The sequence below is a fragment of the Panulirus ornatus genome, chromosome 12 (assembly GCF_036320965.1).
Source record: "Panulirus ornatus isolate Po-2019 chromosome 12, ASM3632096v1, whole genome shotgun sequence".
Classification (NCBI taxonomy): domain Eukaryota; kingdom Metazoa; phylum Arthropoda; class Malacostraca; order Decapoda; family Palinuridae; genus Panulirus; species Panulirus ornatus.
Genome location: NC_092235.1, coordinates 68,321,318 through 68,335,083, shown reverse-complemented (window position 1 = coordinate 68,335,083; position 13,766 = coordinate 68,321,318). Strand labels below are relative to the sequence as shown.

The 13,766-nt window shown below is 47.6% G+C and overlaps 2 protein-coding genes across 6 annotated transcripts in view; one reads left to right on the top strand and one right to left on the bottom strand.

Moving 5' to 3' along the window:
• LOC139752192 (uncharacterized) overlaps positions 1-13,766 on the top strand; it is a 277,547-nt gene that overhangs the window by 97,417 nt on the left and 166,364 nt on the right. The window lies entirely within an intron of this gene.
• The window catches only part of LOC139752190 (uncharacterized), a 102,738-nt gene that overhangs the window by 75,100 nt on the left and 13,872 nt on the right, over positions 1-13,766 (bottom strand). The gene's annotated exons all lie outside the window — the stretch shown is intronic.

Below are 13,766 nucleotides of genomic sequence, written 5' to 3'. Positions count from 1 at the left end.
ACACCAGACTCCACTTGCCCCTGAACCCACACCAGGCTCCACTTGCCCCTGAACCCACTACAAACTCCACTTACCCCTGACCCCACACCAGGCTCCACTTACCCCTGACCCCACACCAGGCTCCACTTGCCCCTGACCCCACACCAGACTCCACTTGCCCCTGACCTTCCCTCGCGTGCACCAGAACGTGCCACTTCGTACCTTTCCACTCAGACCAGGTGTTACCTCCCCCTCCACCATACGCGCCCCTCCCCCCACTAAACACCACCACCACACTGGTGCTAGGCTGTGTCTGTGTTCCTTGTATCCTTCTTAAGACTCACTTGTTGCTGTAGATGGCCGGCTTTGATACACCCCGCCCACACACACACCCCCCCACACAGTAGCTGTCCACCCCCTGCCAGCCACCAGCCCTCCAGCCAGTACTCAAGGGTGGTGTGTCTCCTAACCCAGCATAATGCACTGCTCATCCCAGCACACTATGCTGCTTTCCCCAGCACACTATGCTGCTCCCCCAGCACACTATGCTGCTCCACAGCACACTATGCTGCTTCCCCCTGCACACTATGCTGCTCCCCCTGCACACTATGCTGCTCCACAGCACACTATGCTGCTTCCCCAGCACACTATGCTGCTTCCCCCAGCACACTATGTGGTGACCTCATGTCTTTCCTGGCAACTCCATCATATTTCTTAAAGTCAGATTTTACCTCTCATAATCTTAAGCCATTTTTCCCTGCTCGTATGTCTCCCTTGTTATAATCCTTCCCATCTTACAGTGAAGGTCTGGCCTTGGTGTGGACCACGGCACGTGACTGGACCCTCCAACAACAGGGAAAAAAATGGATAGAAAAAAAAGACGTTTGGTTGTGTTTAGGTGTTTGGTTGTTTGGTTGTGTTTGGTTATGTTTGGTTGTGATTGGTTGTTTGGTTGTGATTGGTTGTCTGGTTGTGATTGGTTATTTGGTTGTGTTTGGTTATGTTTGGTTGTGATTGGTTGTTTGGTTGTGTTTGGTTATGTTTGGTTGTGATTGGTTGTTTGGTTGTGTTTGATTATGTTTGGTTGTGATTGGTTGTTTGGTTGTGTTTGGTTATGTTTGGTTGTGTTTGGTTATGTTTGGTTGTGATTGGTTGTTTGGTTGTGTTTGGTTATGTTTGGTTGTTTGGTTGTGTTTGGTTATGTTTGGCTGTGATTGGTTGTTTGGTTGTGATTGGTTGTTTGGTTGTGATTGGTTATGTTTGGTTGTGTTTAAGAGACTGTTTTAACGTGTGTTTACGTGCATGATACACTCAGGTGGTGGTGCTGGGACTGAGAGCACAGTCAGCTGGTCGTCGTCAGGGGAACAACAGGTGGTTCTGATGATGACCCTGAACAGGTGACCTCAGCTGAGTGTGTCATAACACATGGTTCAGGGTCAAAGGTTACACTATCGCTGATGGATATTAAGCTGTTTTTTTCATGGATTAAGCTGGTCCTGATGGTGATGCCTCAGCCGACTGCTAAAGCTGGCTCCTCCAGCTTACCAAGACACTAAGCTGATGTGTAGGTACTGGTTGTAATCCAGTTTACTAAGCCTCATTTACCAGCACACAGCTTAGTAAGCTGGTGGAGGTGCGTACCCGGGGACCACACTGGGTGATGACAACTTGCTGTGGGGGAGCAACCCCGACACCATGTTCCCCCACCATGCCCACCCCGTCAATACCAACCGTCCACTGCCTTACCCCACGTCAACTCTACTTGCCATAGGCATTCCATTTTGTGTGTCCTCTTCCCCTCCTGTATTACACAGACATGTTGTACCCCATCCTTCGTCTGTCACTCCCCCACCCCCACACCCCGACACACACCCATACCGTCTGTTCAGTCTTCCCCTCCCACACCCTCCGTCTATCGTGTCTTCCCCTCCCACACCCACCGTCTATCGTGTCTTCTCCTCCCACACCCACCGTCTATCGTGTCTTCCCTTCTCACACCCACCGTCTATCGTGTCTTCCCCTCCCACACCCACCGTCTATCGTGTCTTCCCCTTCCACACCCTCCGTCTATCGTATCTGACCCTCCCACATCTCCCCTGTCTACTACACAACCCCGCCAAATCCCCTCATCCCCACACCCCAGCCCTGCCCCCCACATCATCTGGCCCTCACCCCCAGCTCGTATCCCCTGGCCGCACACCACAGCTCGCGCCCTCTGCTCCCCCACCCCAGCTCGCACTCCCTGCTCCCCCACCCCAGCTCGCACCCCCTGCTCCCCCACCCCAGCTCGCACTCCCTGCTCCCCCACCCCAGCTCGCACCCCCTGCTCCCCCACCCTACCTCCCACCCCCAGCTCGCACTCCCTGCTCCCCCACCCTACCTCCCACCCCCAGGTCCCACACCCCATCCCCCACCCCCTGGGCCCCACACCATGTATGTATGTATGTCAATGACGCGCCTGAGGCTGTGTGGTGGAGGAGGGTGGAGGGGGGGGTGAAGTTTTTATTCCCGGTATCTCTGTCTGTCAGTCTGTCAGTCTCTTTCTCTGTCTGTCTGTCAGTCTCTTTCTCTGTCTGTCTGTCTCTCTGTCAGTCTCGCTGTCTGTCAGTTTCTCTGTCTGTCAGTCTGTCAGTCTCTCTGTCAGTCTCTTTCTCTGTCTGTCTGTCAGTTTCTCTGTCTGTCAGTCCCGCTGTCTGTCAGTTTCTCTGTCTGTCAGTCTCTCTGTCCCTCTGTCTGTCAGTCTCGCTGTCTGTCAGTTTCTCTGTCTGTCAGTCTCTCTGTCTCTGTCTGTTGGTCTGGTATAGATTGTCTTTCATCCATCCATCGTCTCGTGGTTTACGTGGGCGATGTCTCCTTATCTCTAACATGTCACCATCATCCGTGTGTGTGTGTGTGTGTGTTTCTTTACCTCGCCAAGTGTGTGTGTTTGTTTACCTCGCCAAGTGTGTGTGTTTGTTTGCCTCGCCAAGTGTGTGTGTTTGTTTACCTCGCCAAGTGTGTGTGTTTGTTTACCTCGCCAAGTGTGTGTGTTTGTTTACCTCGCCAAGTGTGTGTGTTTGTTTACCTCGCCAAGTGTCCATGTTCTGTATGTCTCCAGATTTTCCTTATTAGATTCGTCTTTGTCTTTGTTTGTTCTATGACCAGTCCTATGTTTTACTTGTATGTATTTATGCATCAGTCTGTATACATTAGTGTATAACTCGGTGTGTGTGTGTGTGTGTGTGTGTGTGTGTGTGTACATGTGTTTGTCTTTATATATGTGCATGTTACTGTGTGCACACGTGTGCGTGTTCAGAGATGCAGTGTTGACACACAAGATGAGGAACATGGTCTCGTGTGGTCATATTTTGTGTCATGTTTTCTGTTTTGTCTTGCGTTGGTACCAACTGGTGTCGTTATCGATGATAATTATAGGCATGATAATTACCATTGGTAATCATAGGGATGGTAATTATCATCGGTAATTATAGGTATGATCATGAGAGGCTCTTCTTTAATGTTAGGCGCCTCTCGTGTGTTTACCACCTGGTTGGTTCGCAAACAAACAAACAACCCCACCTCTCCACTGATTTGTCGCCCCCCCCCCCAACCATACGAAGGGGAGGAGGAGGTGGATCAGGGCTGGTTTTCCCAGACAGTTTCAGAGGAAACCCTTTGACTTAGGACTACGTCATACGCCCGGCAGAGGAGTCTTGCAGCCGACGCCGGACCGCCCAGTGGTGTGCTGCCAGTCGTTATGCTGGAAATGTCGTACTTCGTTTACTATATGCTTCCCGGTGTGCAGGATGGGTCGGGGGGGGGGGGGGCATCGTAGCAGTAGTAATGATAATATAATGATGATGATCATGATGATTTCAGTTGATAAAGATTATGACGAAATGATTACACAAAGTATCCTAGCCTAGTATTGATATTAGGTACATTAGGGTTGAGGGTCAAGTCAATTGGGAGGCAAGTTTTAATGGAGAAAAACTGGAGGAAGTGAAGTGTTTTAGATATCTGGGAGTGGATCTGGCAGCGGATGGAACCATGGAAGCGGAAGTGGATCATAGGGTGGGGGAGGGGGCGAAAATTCTGGGAGCCTTGAAGAATGTGTGGAAGTCGAGAACATTATCTCGGAGAGCAAAAATGGGTATGTTTGAAGGTATAGTGGTTCCAACAATGTTGTATGGTTGCGAGGCGTGGGCTATGGATAGAGTTGTGCGCAGGAGGGTGGATGTGCTGGAAATGAGATGTTTGAGGACAATATGTGGTGTGAGGTGGTTTGATCGAGTAAGTAATGTAAGGGTAAGAGAGATGTGTGGAAATAAAAAGAGTGTGGTTGAGAGAGCAGAAGAGGGTGTTTTGAAATGGTTTGGTCACATGGGGAGAATGAGTGAGGAAAGATTGACCAAGAGGATATATGTGTCGGAGGTGGAGGGAACGAGGAGAAGTGGGAGACCAAATTGGAGGTGGAAAGATGGAGTGAAAAAGATTTTGAGTGATCGGGGCCTGAACATGCAGAAGGGTGAAAGGCATGCAAGGAATAGAGTGAATTGGAACGATGTGGCATACCGGGGTTGACGTGCTGTCAGTGGATTGAACCAGGGCATATGAAGCGTCTGGGGTAAACCATGGAAAGTTCTGTGGGGCCTGGATGTGGAAGGGGACCTGTGGTTTCGGTGCATTATTACATGTTAGCTAGAGACTGAGTGTGAACGAATGGGGCCTTTGTTGTCTTTTCCTTGCGCTACCTCGCACACATGAGGGGGGAGGGGGATGGTATTCCATGTGTGGCGGGGTGGCGATGGGAATAAATTAAGGCAGACAGTATGAATTATGTACATGTGTATATATGTATATGTCTGTGTATGTGTATATATATATGTATACATTGAGATGTACAGCTATGTATATTTGCGTGGGTGGACGTGTATGTATATACATGTGTATGTGGGTGGGTTGGGCCATTCTTTCGTCTGCTTCCTAACGCGAGGTAGCGCAAGCAATATATATATATATATATATATATATATATATATATATATATATATATATATATATATATATATATATATATATATATATATATACATATTTTTTTTTTTTTTTTTTTTTTTTACTTTGTCGCTGTCTCCCGCGTTTGCGAGGTAGCGCAAGGAAACAGACGAAAGAAATGGCCCAACCCCCCCCCCCCCCCCATACACATGTACATACACACGTCCACACACGCAAATATACATACCTACACAGCTTTCCATGGTTTACCCCAGACGCTTCACATGCCTTGATTCAATCCACTGACAGCACGTCAAACCCTGTATACCACATCGCTCCAATTCACTCTATTCCTTGCCCTCCTTTCACCCTCCTGCATGTTCAGGCCCCGATCACACAAAATCTTTTTCACTCCATCTTTCCACCTCCAATTTGGTCTCCCTCTTCTCCTCGTTCCCTCCACCTCCGACACATATATCCTCTTGGTCAATCTTTCCTCACTCATTCTCTCCATGTGCCCAAACCATTTCAAAACACCCTCTTCTGCTCTCTCAACCACGCTCTTTTTATTTCCACACATCTCTCTTACCCTTACGTTACTTACTCGATCAAACCACCTCACACCACACATTGTCCTCAAACATCTCATTTCCAGCACATCCATCCTCCTGCGCACAACTCTATCCATAGCCCACGCCTCGCAACCATACAACATTGTTGGAACCACTATTCCTTCAAACATACCCATTTTTGCTTTCCGAGATAATGTTCTCGACTTCCACACATTTTTCAAGGCTCCCAAAATTTTCGCCCCCTCCCCCACCCTATGATCCACTTCCGCTTCCATGGTTCCATCCGCTGACAGATCCACTCCCAGATATCTAAAACACTTCACTTCCTCCAGTTTTTCTCCATTCACACTCACCTCCCTATATATATATATATATATATATATATATATATATATATATATATATATATATATATATATATATATATATATATATATTGTGGAGTTGTGAAGTGTAATTTAGAGGAAATGTTTTAATGTCTTACAATACACCGGTCTCGAGGTATTGGCCTTGAAGCACATGAATTAGACTTCTTCCAAAGTAAGGTAAAGCTGTTCGATTTTTCATATATTCATAATTCAATATATATATATATATATATATATATATATATATATATATATATATATATATATATATATATATATATATATATATATATATATATATATATATATTCAAATTTTTACTTTTGAATTTAACCAGTTGTTATGTTACCAGTTGTTGTGTTACCAGTTGTTATGTTACCAGTTGGAGGAGTGAGCGTTACGCCCACACCCACAGTATTCCCGGACGTGTGGGTGCAATGCGTGAGAGGCGTGACTGTCGTGTCAAGAGGCTGACATGGTTGCTAGTGGCGTGACAGTCGTGTCATAGGACTAGCAGTGACGTGACAGTAGTGTCATGCAGATAACAAGGCTGGCAGTGGCGTGACAGCTGTGGAAATCTGGCAGTTCAGTCATGGGTCTGGCAGTGGCATGGTGGGGGCTGTTACACATGTGGCCAGGAAGTGGTGGGTCTGAGGTACGGCGAGGCAGGGTGGTCCCCGTGGTCTGGTGGCCACACTGAACACACACTACCTGGCCACACTGAACACACACTACCTGGCCACACTGAACACACGCTACCTGGCCACACTGAACCCACGCTACCTGGCCACACTGAACACACGCTACCTGGCCACACTGAACCCACGCTACCTGGCCACACTGAACCCACGCTACCTGGCCACAGTGAACACATGCTACCTGGCCACACTGAACACACGCTATCTGGCCACACTGAACACACGCTACTTGCCCACACTGAACACACGCTACCCGGCCACACTGAATACATGCTACCTGTCCACACTGAACACACGTTATCTGGCCACACTGAACACACGCTACTTGGACACACTGAACACACGCTACTTGGACACACTGAACACATGTTACTTGGCCACACTGAACACACGCAACTTGGCCACAATGAACACACTTCTCACCCACACTGAGCACACACTACTTGGCCACACTGAACAAACTCCCGACCCACACAGAACACACGCTACCTGGCCACACTGAACACGTTCACATGTTACATTTTCTGGTCAGTATGAAGAAGATAGCTAACCTGCTTGATACGTGTGATTGTGATACATTCTGACACAGTATGAATGGCAGTAACATCATCAGGTTGTGTGTGTTACTGTAACTCAGTGTGAGTGGCAGTAAGAGTGTGGGTCAGTGTGAGTGGCAGTAAGAGTGTGAGTGGTAGTGAGAGTGTGGGTCAGTGTGAGTGGCAGTAAGAGTGTGGGTCAGTGTGAGTGGCACTGAGAGTGTGAGTCAGTGTGAGTAGCAGTAAGAGTGTGAGTGGCAGTGAGAGTGTGGGTCAGTGTGAGTGGCAGTAAGAGTGTGGGTCAGTGTGAGTGGCAGTAAGAGTGTGAGTCAGTGTGAATGGCAGTAAGAGTGTGAGTCAGTGTGAGTGGCAGTAAGAGTGTGCGTCAGTGTGAGTGGCAGTGAGAGTGTGAGTCAGTGTGAGTGGCAGTGAGAGTGTGCGTCAGTGTGAGTGTCATTAATAGTATGAGTCAGTATGAGTGGGACTAAGACTGAGTCAGCTGTGGGTATAATGAGGATCAGGTGAGTATCATTATGTTGTTGTGGTAACCAACACCGTCGTATTCACAACCACATCTTGTCTTTGTTCCACTTATCTGCCGGTCATTCAAGACGAATTGGACTTGATTTATTATTTCTTCAAACACTGAAATCCACAACAGTTGTACTACACTTGTTTCGTTGTGTTTCTGTATCCATGCAAACATTGATATCGGTCAGGCGACTGGTTACTGATCCGTTTCAGTTAGTCCTTGGTCATTACGTTCCAATTGATCCCTGGTCATTACGTTCCAGTTGGTCCTTCGTCATTGCGTTCCAGTTGGTCCTTGGTCATTACGTTCCAGTTGGTCCTTGGTCATTGCGTTCCAGTTGGTCCTTGGTCATTACGTTCCAGTTGGTCCTTGGTCATTACGTTCCAATTGATCCCTGGTCATTACGTTCCAGTTGGTCCTTGGTCATTACGTTCCAGTTGGTCCTTGGTCATTACGTTACAGTTGGTCCTTGGTCATTGCGTTCCAGTTGGTCCTTGATCATTACGTTCCAGTTGGTCCTTGGTCATTACGTTCCAGTTGGTCCTTGGTCATTACGTTCCAGTTGGTCCTTGGTCATTGCGTTCCAGTTGGTCCTTGGTCATTACGTTCCAGTTGGTCCTTGGTCATTACGTTCCAGTTGGTCCTTGGTCATTACGTTCCAGTTGATCCCTGGTCATTACGTTCCAGTTGGTCCTTGGTCATTACGTTCCAGTTGATCCCTGGTCATTACGTTCCAGTTGGTCCTTGGTCATTGCGTTCCAGTTGATCCCTGGTCATTACGTTCCAGTTGATCCCTGGTCATTACGTTCCAGTTGGTCCTTGGTCATTACGTTCCAGTTGATCCCTGGTCATTACGTTCCAGTTGGTCCTTGGTCATTACGTTCCAGTTGATCCCTGGTCATTGCGTTCCAGTTGATCCCTGGTCATTACGTTCCAATTGATCCCTGGTCATTACGTTCCAGTTGGTCCTTGGTCAATACGTTCCTCGTTTTCTGTTTCCCTGATGTAGCTGTTGTCACAGGTGAGGGCAGAGATTTCATGAAAGTCTCGGGACTACGACATGACGACTTCACTGGAGGCCGGCCACCAGTGGGGCGCCGGGGCAGGGGACGCTAGCGGGGCAGGGGACGCTAGCGGGGCAGGGGACGCTAGCGGGGCAGGGCACGCTAGCGGGGCAGGGCACGCTGGCGGGGCAGGGCACGCTGGCGGGGCAGGGCACGCTAGCGGGGCAGGGCACGCTGGCGGGGCAGGGCACGCTAGCGGGGCAGGGCACGCTAGCGGGGCAGGGGACGCTGTTACCCACTAATTGTGGATATGCAAATTTATCGTAGATTAGGTAACGTCTTCTGGTGGAGTTACCTGGTAACGCTGATAGTGTTATGTAACATCCATGTGCCAGGTCACACGCTACGTGACAACCACGGTGAGGTGGAGCGTCCAGCTGGTGTTATCACCCCAGTGGCCGGGCTGGGGGGGGGGGGGGGGTGTCACCGTTCAAGGTGGCCATAACGATGAAGAGTCAGTAATTACCTACACCACTCAGTGAATCACGCTCGTCAACAACCCCCCACACCCCCACTACGACGCTGACGACCCCCTACGTATGACGCCGTGACCTCTGACCTGAGGCTCAGGGGTCACGTCAAAGGTCACCCCGTCATAGTCAAGGTTCGTGACGCTATTGGTGATGGTCGTAACGTCCAGCTGTGGGAAGCAGAGGGTCACGACTCATGCTGTACAGTGACGAAGACTGTACCGTGGTTTGTCACGTGCTAAGGATGTACCGTGGTTTGTCACGTGCTAAGGATGTACCGTGGTTTGTCACGTGCTAAGGATGTACCGTGGTTTATCACGTGCTAAGGATGTACCGTGGTTTATCACGTGCTAAGGATGTACCGTGGTTTGTCACGTGCTAAGGATGTACCGTGGTTTGTCACGTGCTAACGATGTACCGTGGTTTGTCACGTGCTAAGGATGGACCGTGGTTTGTCACGTGCTAAGGATGTACCGTGGTTTGTCACGTGCTAACGATGTACCGTGGTTTGTCACGTGCTAAGGATGTACCGTGGTTTGTCACTTTTAAGGGTATTCCGTTGTGTGTTCCGTTTAAGGGTATTCCATTGTGTGTTCCGTTTAAGGGTGTACCGTTGTGTGTTCCGTTTAAGGGTATTCCGTTGTGTGTTCCGTTTAAGGGTGTACCGTTGTGTGTTCCGTTTAAGGGTATTCCGTTGTGTGTTCCGTTTAAGGGTGTACCGTTGTGTGTTCCGTTTAAGGGTATTCCGTTGTGTGTTCCGTTTAAGGGTATTCCGTTGTGTGTTCCGTTTAAGGGTGTACCGTTGTGTGTTCCGTTTAAGGGTATTCCGTCGTGTGTTCCGTTTAAGGGTGTTGCGTTGTGTGTTCCGTTTGAGGGTGTACCGTTGTGTGTTCCGTTTAAGGGTGTACCGTTGTGTGTTCCGTTTAAGGGTATTCCGTTGTGTGTTCCATTGAAGGGTGTTGCGTTGTGTGTTCCGTTTGAGGGTGTACCGTTGTGTGTTCCGTTTAAGGGTGTACCGTTGTGTGTTCCGTTTAAGGGTGTACCGTTGTGTGTTCCGTTTAAGGGTGTACCGTTGTGTGTTCCATTTAAGGGTGTACCGTTGTGTGTTCCGTTTAAGGGTGTACCGTTGTGTTCCGTTTAAGGGTGTACCGTTGTGTGTTCCGTTTAAGGGTGTACCGTTGTGTGTTCCGTTTAAGGGTGTGGTTGCTGAAGACCAGCTGGGATCATTACCTCGGTTACGTCACGTCTTTACCCATATGTCCAGGTCGGCCATTGTTGCACTGATGCCAACCTTGTCGTTTGTTGCCTCGTTGATGGCGCTCGTTGTTTGTTGGCTGGATACTCGTTGATCAAGTCATCTACCTCTCCCATACTCCTGTTGCATTACCATATGTTGCCCTACACCGCCATTTTCGGCTCCTGCCTTAGTATCGTTCGTGTTTGATCTTATCATGCTTCAGGCAACGAGTCCGGGTCTACATTTACCACTTAGATTCTGACCTGCTTTGCAGTCCCTCGTCGCTCGTTCAAGGTCCGGAGACGGAAAATGTGGTGTACATATGCTGCAGGTGGTTGGTTGGACGGGAGGAACCAGGGAGAGGTCAGGAGGCATGGTGGCCACGCCTCGTTCATGCTGAACTAGCGGCCTCTTAACCCCCCCCAACCCGCCATTGCCGTCTCGCATCAAAAATGTCACTCAGCCCCAACTGACCTCATCCATGCCAACGGTAATTGACTGATCACCAACAGTGTGAGAGAAGGTTGCCGAAGGAAAATGGAAGGATTTAAAAAAAAAAAAAAAAAGCTGCAGGTAGTTACGTTTGCGCAAAAACTAGCGAGCTAGTATGTGGCGTTTTAGGCGGGAGGCATTGACCCCGCGCGGCCGGTACCAGCTGCTGGCCTTCAAGTACCTCTTAGTCCACCTCTGCCTCGCCAGGTATGCTTTCGGACGCAGTACATGGAACACTGTGGTACCACACGCCTGTTTGAGGAAGCACTAGAATTACTGAAGATAAGATAAGCGCAGATAATTCAGTATAATTGTTCGTGTTGAAGTGTTTGGCATCTGTCGGTAACCCCGTTCTCTAATTCCGCCATCAATGTCCGCTTTGTGTTGGCTTCATTATTTCATACCACTGCAAGAAGTCTCTAGACTCTACTGAATAAGAATAGTTCCATTTAATATTCTCATTTATCATCAAGATAAAGAGAACAATTCAAGATGATTTTTTGTGAAGATCATTTCTGTTCGGCAGTGATGTGAGATGTACGGTGTGTGTGTGTGTGTGTGTGTGTGTGTGAGGTAACAGCTTTGTTCTACAAATGGTTACTTCTTATAGAAATATGATTTTGAAAATTACATAATACATCTACAAATGATGACTATGTTCGAATTTTGAACAATAACGCCTTGTGTTTACGGTATTCACAAAGTAATAACCAGTAAGGTTATCCCAAAAGGCAATGAACATGAAAATAGTACAATGAAAAATGAACTTATTATATAAAGCTTCTGGAAGGGTCGTCTGTCTGTATGTGACGTATTACACCACGGGAGGTCACGCCCTGACTCTCCTCCATTATTATAACCTTGCAGGCCAAACATTCTTACTGCCACGGTCAGGGAAAATATGATAGTATTCTGTGAATGTGTCGCTCTACACATGATAACTTTGTATACTTACTATCTATCTGTCTATATATGTGTGTATATATATATATATTTTTTTTTTTTCAAACTATTAGCCATTTCCCGCGTTAGCGAGGTAGCGTTAAAGAACAGAGGACTGGTCCTTTTTTGGAATATCCTCACCTGGCCCCCTCTGTTCCTTCTTTTCGAAAATTAAAAAAAAAAAAAACGAGAGGGGAGGATTTCCAGCCCCCCGCTCCCTCCCCTTTTAGTCGCCTTCTACGACACGCAGGGAATACGTGGGAAGTATTCTTAATCCCCTATCCCCAGGGATAATATATATATATATATATATATATATATATATATATATATATATATATATATATATATATATATATTTTCGCCATTTCCCGCATTAGCGAGGTAGCGTTAAGAACAGGGGACTGAGCCTCAGAGGGAACAACCTCACTTGGCCCCCTTCTCTGTTCCTTCTTTTGGAAAAAGTAAAATGGGAGTGGAGGATTTCCAGCCCCCCGCTCCCTCCCCTTTTAGTCGCCTTCTACGACACGCAGGGAATACGTGGCAAGTATTCTTTCTCCCTTATCCCCAGGGATAATATATATATATATATATATATATATATATATATATATATATATATATATATATATATATATATATATATATATACATACGTACAGACCCCAGGCAGGTACCCATTCATCGATCAACCCGCGAGTGAAAAATAACACCTGGGTTGGGTGTGGGCCGACTGCCGCGTAGAGGATTCGATGCCGTGAGGGTCCATGTTGATTCATGGTGTGTGTGTGTGTTTTATTTTCCCATTATCAAGAGTTGTCTGGGGTAAAAATCTTGGTGGAGGAGTTCCGTGTTGGGGTGTGGTGGAGGGAGGGAGGGAGGCGGGTTCTGCACATATTCGTAGTGTCTTCCTGGGTGTAGACAAAGTAACAGCCGGGATGTTGTTTGCGCTCCAATAGTTTGTTTCACATTGTCTCCCTCCCCCGACCCCCTCCGACCCCCCACACACACGAATATTCAGTGCGTGAAGCGTCTTGTATTCCTTTTTTTCCCTGAACGTGGACGACTCATATTGTGTGTGGGTTGATAATAGCGATAAGAGAGGACGCAGCTGTGAGTGAGATGGTTCACATGATAAGAGTCAAGACAATGGCACCTGAAGTCTCCTGCTCTTCCTCAGCAGGGGAGCAACGCGTAGTCCACCACACACCTACACTAACACACACCACACATGTCTCCTTCATTTGGATCAGTTCTATTGATCTGTTGTTGTGTTCTACCTCATGATCGGGTAAAATGTGACTAACAATAATGTTGGGTAGTTATGAACGGTCGTAGTATAGCAACAGTATGGCCAACAGTACTGTTGGGTAGTAATCAACGGCAGTAGTATAGCAACAGTATGGCCAACAGTACTGTTGGGTGGTAATCAACGGTCATAGTATAGCAACAGTATGGCCAACAGTACTGTTGGGTGGTAATCAACGGTCGTAGTAAAGCAACAGTATGATCAACAGTACTGTTGGGTGGTAATTATATTTAAGCTGGTGGCACGAAAGGCGTAAGCCTTCTGTAAGGTGGTATAATACAGGAGTAGGGTTGTATTGTGTGTGTAACCATGACAACCTGACCAGGTACTTGGTGATGTATTACAACCCAGGTTGTGTCATGACCAGCAGGTTGGCCACAGTCTACCAGACACAACTGGTGTCGTTATTAAGATCATGGTAGTTTAACACGTCCGATGCACGCAGGCAGTTAACGTGATAATGAGACATGATTAATGAATGATAGACTATATTGTAGTTGACCGAAGACCACCTTAGCATGTTGTAACACACTCGTGTTACCTGGCGTTACAACACACACATTAAAGTTAACTGTGACGGTGTAAGGTTC